The following is a 6,762-nucleotide window of genomic DNA, read 5'->3' on the forward strand; positions in this document are numbered from 1 at the left end:
ATACCAGCGTCTATCCCATCAGCGAGGCTTGGGGCGTGGTATTAGGGGTTGGTAGGAGCCACGCGTAGCCCATAAGGCTAGGGTGCCTGGGGAGCACCCATCATACCGGGAGACCCCCAGGGGGTCTGGGGACAGAGGTCCCAGCTAACTGCTGCATTCCTCCACCCTTGCATCCCTGCCTCTCCCCCCGCTCTGGGACCCTCTTTCCTTGACGTCACCTCCTTCTTGTCTTGGATCTGGGCCTTGATGATGGTGTCTTGGATGCGGGCCTGGAAGGCATAGACAGCCGAGTTGGCATCCATGGGGAAGGTGAAGATAGCCTCCACAGGGTCCGATTCCTCATTCTTGTACAGCAGCTCAGAGCTCACATCGGCCACGAAGCTCTGGATGCACGCGTCCACCGCAACACGGCGCAGCGGCACTGGAGCCAGGGAGAGGCTTTGTCAGCTACAAGGCCTCCTGCCCTTGACCTCCACGGACACTGCATGCTCACATTAGCAGCGGGGACCCAGGCCTCATGTCTCCCGACTGACACTTTGGGGAGGAACCCACTTGGACATCAAGCCCCCTTGGCTACTGGGGACGCGGGGCACGCTAGCCACAGGCCCTCTAGCCACATAGGACTCAAGGGTGCTGGGGGAGAGGCTACCTTAGCCCTGGAGCTTTCCACTTTAGCAGGGGAGCTATATATCAACTATGGCAATTGCACCCATGGACCCCATTAAGGTGCCTCAATGGTCTAAGGTGCCCCAAAAGTTGCTGCGGCCTCAGGACTGACTTGACCCCAGTGGACCGCAAGTGGAGGGGCCAGGTGAGCAACCGGAGTTCCTCATCCTAGGGGGCACTGGGCAGAGGGTCTTTATCCTCCATGGGGTCTCTCATCATGCCAGCTGCTTCCAGGACACAGCTGAGCCCAGCCTGCTCATGGCACCCACCCCACCTGGCCCCAGCTCACCTGGCTTGTTGCTACTTGTCAGGAGGCCGCAGGTCACCATCTTGGCTCTGGAGGTGCCTGTCTGGGGTAGAGCACACAAGGAGGGATACAAGGTTCCCATGCACTTTGATGGGCACTGAATGTCTTGAGATTCCCCCCAGGCAGCTCTTCCCCACCCCGGGCCCAGCCAGTGCTATGGCAGGACGCCCCAAAAGCTTCCAGGGCTTGGGCTCTGTGACCAGCATTGCCCTGACGGCGCCTCTCAGTCCAGCCAATGCTTGCTGCTAGACCCCGACCATGCCATTAAGGGGCCCCAGAGAGAAGGCAGGACTGGCCGGGTAGAACTGCAGCATGGCTCTGCCTGAGGGCAGCCATGTCTCTCCAGGCAGCTGGAAGCAGTACAAGCTTGCTGAGCAGAGCAAAAGCATCTTTTCCCAACCTGGGGAGCTCAGGGGAAGAATGTGGGGAGCCATCATGAGCTGGGGAAGAAGCTGCAGGAGAGAGACCAGGGCCCCCAGAAAAATTTGATGAGCCCAGAAAACGCTCAGAAGCGGAGGTTGGAAAACGCAGACAGGTATTTTATTGTCAGGGTGACATTCATGCATTTCTTTTGCTTGTTCTACACGTTTTGGGCCACAAGGTGATCCGAATACTTTCTGTGTTTTGGGGGTGAAATAACAATGAAATGGGGCATCCCCTCCCCCCGCCAGTTTTTTGTGCAAACACCAGCACGGTTTCATTTCTGGTTCCGTATTTGCCCTTTTGCCACCCACTGCAAGAGCCTCACCCAGCTCCTGATATAAAGAGAAGCTCTTGTTCTGATCTTTCTGTTTATTTTCAGTTTTGCAAAACCCAGGAGGGCTTACACAAGCAAACACGATAGCAATTCTGCTAGCAGGCTGGCCCGGTCCAGTGGCTCTTTTAGAGGAACAGGAGACTGGTCTAGGCCAGTCCTCTTCTCTTCTCCCTCCACAACAGCACAGGAACTGTTGCTTCCAGAAAATCCCTATGATAGTAGATCTACCTATCAGTGATATATATAACTATATAACTAACTGACATCAGATCTAGCTCTGTCTATGCATCTGTCTGTATCTAAAACGGCAGCGGTGGGTGCTGGGGCGCTGCCGGCCGGGCGAGGCGACAGGACGGGCTGGCGGAGCTCAGTGCACAGCAAGGGAGAAAGGGAAACCAGACTGGAGGAAAGGGGGGATCCAGGGGCTCAGCAGGGGAGGAACAGCAAGCAAACCGTCAAGCGGAGAGGAGAGGATGGGGGGATGCAAGGGGGGCAAGGAGAGAGAAAGCCCCTAAGCGGTGCCCCAACACCCGCTACCGCCGGGCAGGGCAGGGCGGGCAGGGGCGGCACGACGCGGAGGCAGGAGCCCCGACCCCCGCGCCCCGGTACCTGGTGCCGGCTTCGCAACAGCTGCGGAGCGGGCAGGCGGGCGGGGGTCTCCGCTTCTCCAGGGTGTCGTGATGGGCAGCCGATGGATTTTTTTTTCGCAGACCCCCCCCCAAAATGAAAATGTGTTTCAGACCCTGGTCCCAAGAACAGGCGAAAGGGTGGCGCACACACTTAAAACACGGATCAAGGCAGGCAAGGTGCTTTGGTAGATGTGATGTCTTTTAATAGTTGGAAAAAAGTACTTTGCAAGCTTTGCGGCACAAAGACCCTTCCTTGGCCACCAGTCCTGCACGAATGGATCGCAAACTTTCAAACTGCATTGTCTTTTAAAGGAGGAAAAATGGGGGAAGCCATGGCTTTTCCCCTGCAGGCTGGTAGGGGTGCTGCTTGCCCCCCTCCAACCACCCCTGCCCCGCACAACGGGGTGGGGGGAGGCTGCAGGTCAGGACTGGCCGTCAGTGTTTCCCAATGGGTCCAGGTACAAACAAGGGGGAGAACCACTGGCCTAGAGAAGCTGTGGAGTTGCCGCCCCTGGAGGTTTTTAAGAGGAGGCTGGACAGACCCTTGGCTGGGGCGGTTTAGGCAGGGCTCATCCTGGCCTGAGCAGGGGCTAGATCACCTTGTGGGTCGCCACCCAAAAGTGCGGTGCAGGAACATATGAAAGGGTTGCAAACAAACTTTACAAACTGTAAAGGAGAAAAACGTGGGAAATGGGGGCTTCTCCCTTGCAAGTTGGCAGAGTCCAGTCTGCGAGGGGCTGCTTGGGCCCCCCGCCCCATACACGCTATGCCCTTCCCCACACACTTTGAAGAGGAATCCATTTTTAACGTTTGTTTGTGACCCACTTTTGGGTCACGACCCATGGGTTCAGAAATGCTGATCTAGTCCAACCCCCTGCTCACAGCCAGGGCATCCCCAGCTAGGTAATCCCAGCCAAGGCTTTGCCGCACTCCTGCTGCTGGTCCTGGACCCCCTGGCCATGTAGAGGTTGGGGACCTGGGGGGTTGTAGGGCTGGTCAAGACTTTTCTGCTGTTTGCCACAGAAAATGGGGTGCCCTGAGTTTCATGAGAGAGCATCTGCTTTCCAAGGGAAACCTTGACACTGAAACACCGAAGCCCTGAAAACCGAGAGGTTCTGTTTGGAAATGATGGCAGCACTTCCGGGAGCTGCAGGTCAGGCGATGCAGGACACCCTTTTCCCCTCTGGGCTTGGCTGCTTTGCTGGAATATGTCTCCCATCCAATGTAGCAGGGTGCCACAGTACCCTGGGGTGCCTTTGAGAGCCTTTCCAGGAGTGTCACACAAATGTCATTGCCAATAGGCCTGCAAACGTGTGACACATGAGCAGGTGGAACCAGGGACACTCTGTAGAGGTGCAGGGACTGTTAGTTTGGACGACTCCCAGAACCTGGCAAGGGAAAAAGGGGGAGAGGAAGCAAGCAGGAGAGGAAGCTTGAGACTGGAGTAAGCAGGAGAAAGAGCAGCGTGCACATGGAACATGGTCAGCCGTACACAAGATGGGTGCACAGTAAAGCTGGAGATTGCTCATCCAGGACTGTGTGGATTGAAGGAGATGGACTCAGACCCGGGGGGCAACTGCAGGCCTAAATGCTTGGTTGGGGACACTGCCGGGGGTGTTGGGTGTTTGGAAATTAAGATGCTGAGTATGTATCCACACAGTTGTTGATGTTCCTTTATCTTTTACCTGTTCCTTCCCTTTGGCCCATTGGCTTGTGACCCTAACCTCTGCTGCTCTGTATAAAAGTGGTTACTCCCCCTTGTTTCTTGTGCCAGTTTTGGGGCTATGGGGCTGGCACACATGAATCACAAGCTAAACCTTGAGATTTCATACAGCGATTTGTGGTGTTAAAAGCATTCTGCCCTGTTGGGGGTCTTTCTCAGTTCTTTGCAACAGAAAAACTGCTTGATTATTTTGCTGTAGTCAAAAAATGAATTCAAACTAAGAGCACTAGCATTTCCCAAGGGGCACCTTGAGTCTGACAAATGGAGCCTCTAGTCTAAAAAGATTGAGAATCACCATTCTAGATGCTACCTAGGGCTGAGCAAGACTATTCTGTCGCTTGCTGTAGAATAAGGGTGCTCTGGGTTTCATGAGAAGCATCGGCTTTTCAAGGGAAACGACACCTCATTAAAAAAACGAAACCTCTGAAAACTGAGAAATTGTGTTTGGAAATAGCACTGCAATGCCTCTGGGAGCTTGGTGAGAAGTGTCACAGGAAAACATTTTTGCTTTGACTGATGATATATCTCAACGACCCCACAGTGGTGCGGTAAAACATGCACATCCACATAGGTGGTTCTCATACTGCTAGTGGGTTGGGTGTAGGGACCTCTGCCAAGGTCAGTTCATCTTTCACTTCTTCATTCAGTCCCTCATCAAGAGGAAGCCCTGGAGCAGAGAACAGATGCCATGAATTGCCCGGGATGTGGGTGGGGTTCGGGGTTCCAAGTCTAGGAGACCAGTGTCAAGGGTCACAATACTGGGAGTCCAAGAGCTGGCGCCAAGGGTTACAGTACTGGGCACCAGTCAGAGCCCAAGGTACCACACCAGGCCTTAGACAGGTTCAAGGCCAAAGCAAGGCATGGGTCGTACTAGGAGGTCCAAGATGGGGGCAAGGCCTGAAAACTCTGTTGCTGGGACAAGGCCCCAGGGAAAGTAGGAGGGTCTCTACAGCTCTCCCATCCAGGGCTTGTGGCCTCTATGGATCCCCCCAGGTGACCCCATTGGGAACCTGGTGAGAGGGCCCAGGTGGGGCTGGGGGTAGCATCTGGCTGACCCAGGGGTCCTGACAAAAGGGCAAGTTCACGATGCCCATTTCTTCTTGCCCCAACTCATCCCAGCCTGCTCACCTCACTGGGCATTTTGCCCTTGACATCTGTTTCACTCACTCCAAGCGCAGAAGCCAGGGCGGAGTCAAGGCCCCACGAGCCATTGGCGTTCTGAAGGGAGACCAGCTTTATCAGGGGAGATGCTTCTGGGGAGGTACAGGGACAAAAGGGGAAGGTTACCCCAGACCAGACAGAGCAGTGCCAAGGGACCTGACTTCTGCATTGGGCACTCAGCTCCCTTTAGCCTGTGAGAAGCCACTGAAATTAGGACCTCTCAGACAGCGACTGACACAGACCCATCCCCAATGACACCCCAGGGCACAGACAACCCTTTGAAGACACGTGTGGGCACATCAAGATATGGGCAGGAGGCGTGTGTGTCATCTGGGGGAGCAGAGTTAAGGTGCTTCAGGATGTGGTTTTCAGCACAGCTTTGACTTTCGATGTGCTGCTGGGGAGGGGGAGGCTTCCCCAGACTTCTTCCCTTAGGCCCCTTCTCTTGATGGCACAAGGCCTTCCACGCTCCCTCATCTCCCTCAAGCCCACATGCATGTTGGCACCTAGAATCCATCCTCGCACAGAGGATGCACTTAACCGTGCAAGCTAGGTGCTTCGATATGGAGGTGGTGCTGGGAAGTGGTACTAGGACCCCTTACATTCCTGTGCCACTGCCTGTGGCATCATCATCTTCTTGCACCTTGCCAGTTTCATTGTCTTTTTTTGTGGGGTGCCGCAGCTGCCGCGACTCCGGGAAAGGCTCTCAGGGACCATGTTCACTGCCCTTTGGTTTGCGCTATCAATCCTAGAGTAGGCTATCATGCAGTGTGGGACGCCTGAGATAAGGACACGGAGATGCGGGGGGCTGAGTGCCACAGTTGGGTGAGGGAGACTGGTACTCACCTATAGCTTGGGGGATGGGCTCAGGAAGGTAGTCCGCTTTTGATTGGAGCATTTTAGTCCTTTTCTGTTGCGGTCTACAGCTCTTTAGGCAGGGCATACTGGGGGCTGCCCCGAATCGCTGCAGACAGGGAGACCCCACTGCCATCATGGAGAAGACTGGAGCTATGGTCTGGTGGGGTCTGATCAGATAATTGCTTGATTACATCCAGCTGGTCCTGGGCTCATTACAACCATACGTGCTTGCAACTTTCATCCCGGTTACTGAAATATTTATATTTCTTTTCATTTGTGTATGTTTTGATGCTATCTAATTTTAGTATTTTTAGCAGAGAGTGGAGGAATGTGATGTGTAAGCCTGTCTGGATAGGGCAAGATATAAAGATCAGCACGATGCTGTTGCTGCTGCTGAATAATAGTAATAATAGTAGTTCATTAGCTGTTATGGGGTACTGTAACCCAGGTAATTAGAGTCTTGTTAACTTGACGTTAGAAGTGTCCTCATGAAATTTGCTGATGGCACTAAGCTGTCGGGTATTGCCAATGTGGAAGAGATCCAGATTATTATGCAGGGAGATTTTGATATCTTTTGGAATGGAGCCTAAGGAAGGGAATGAAGTTTAACAGTGCAAAGTCATACACGGAGGGACCAAGAACAACAACTTGACACGTAGGG

At 54.0% G+C, this 6,762-nt stretch overlaps 1 long non-coding RNA gene across 1 annotated transcript; it reads right to left on the reverse strand.

Annotated features, from left to right (window-relative positions):
* Nucleotides 1–223: 223 nt before the first annotated feature.
* Nucleotides 224–2,371, reverse strand: LOC102385154. Its single transcript, XR_325325.2, has 3 exons — nucleotides 2,340–2,371; nucleotides 956–1,012; nucleotides 224–421 (listed from the first exon to the last, which is right to left on the reverse strand). It is a non-coding gene; the product is annotated as an uncharacterized LOC102385154 (long non-coding RNA).
* Nucleotides 2,372–6,762: the final 4,391 nt, after the last annotated feature.

This window comes from Alligator sinensis, unplaced genomic scaffold (assembly GCF_000455745.1).
Source record: "Alligator sinensis unplaced genomic scaffold, ASM45574v1 scaffold427_1, whole genome shotgun sequence".
Lineage (NCBI taxonomy): Eukaryota > Metazoa > Chordata > Crocodylia > Alligatoridae > Alligator > Alligator sinensis.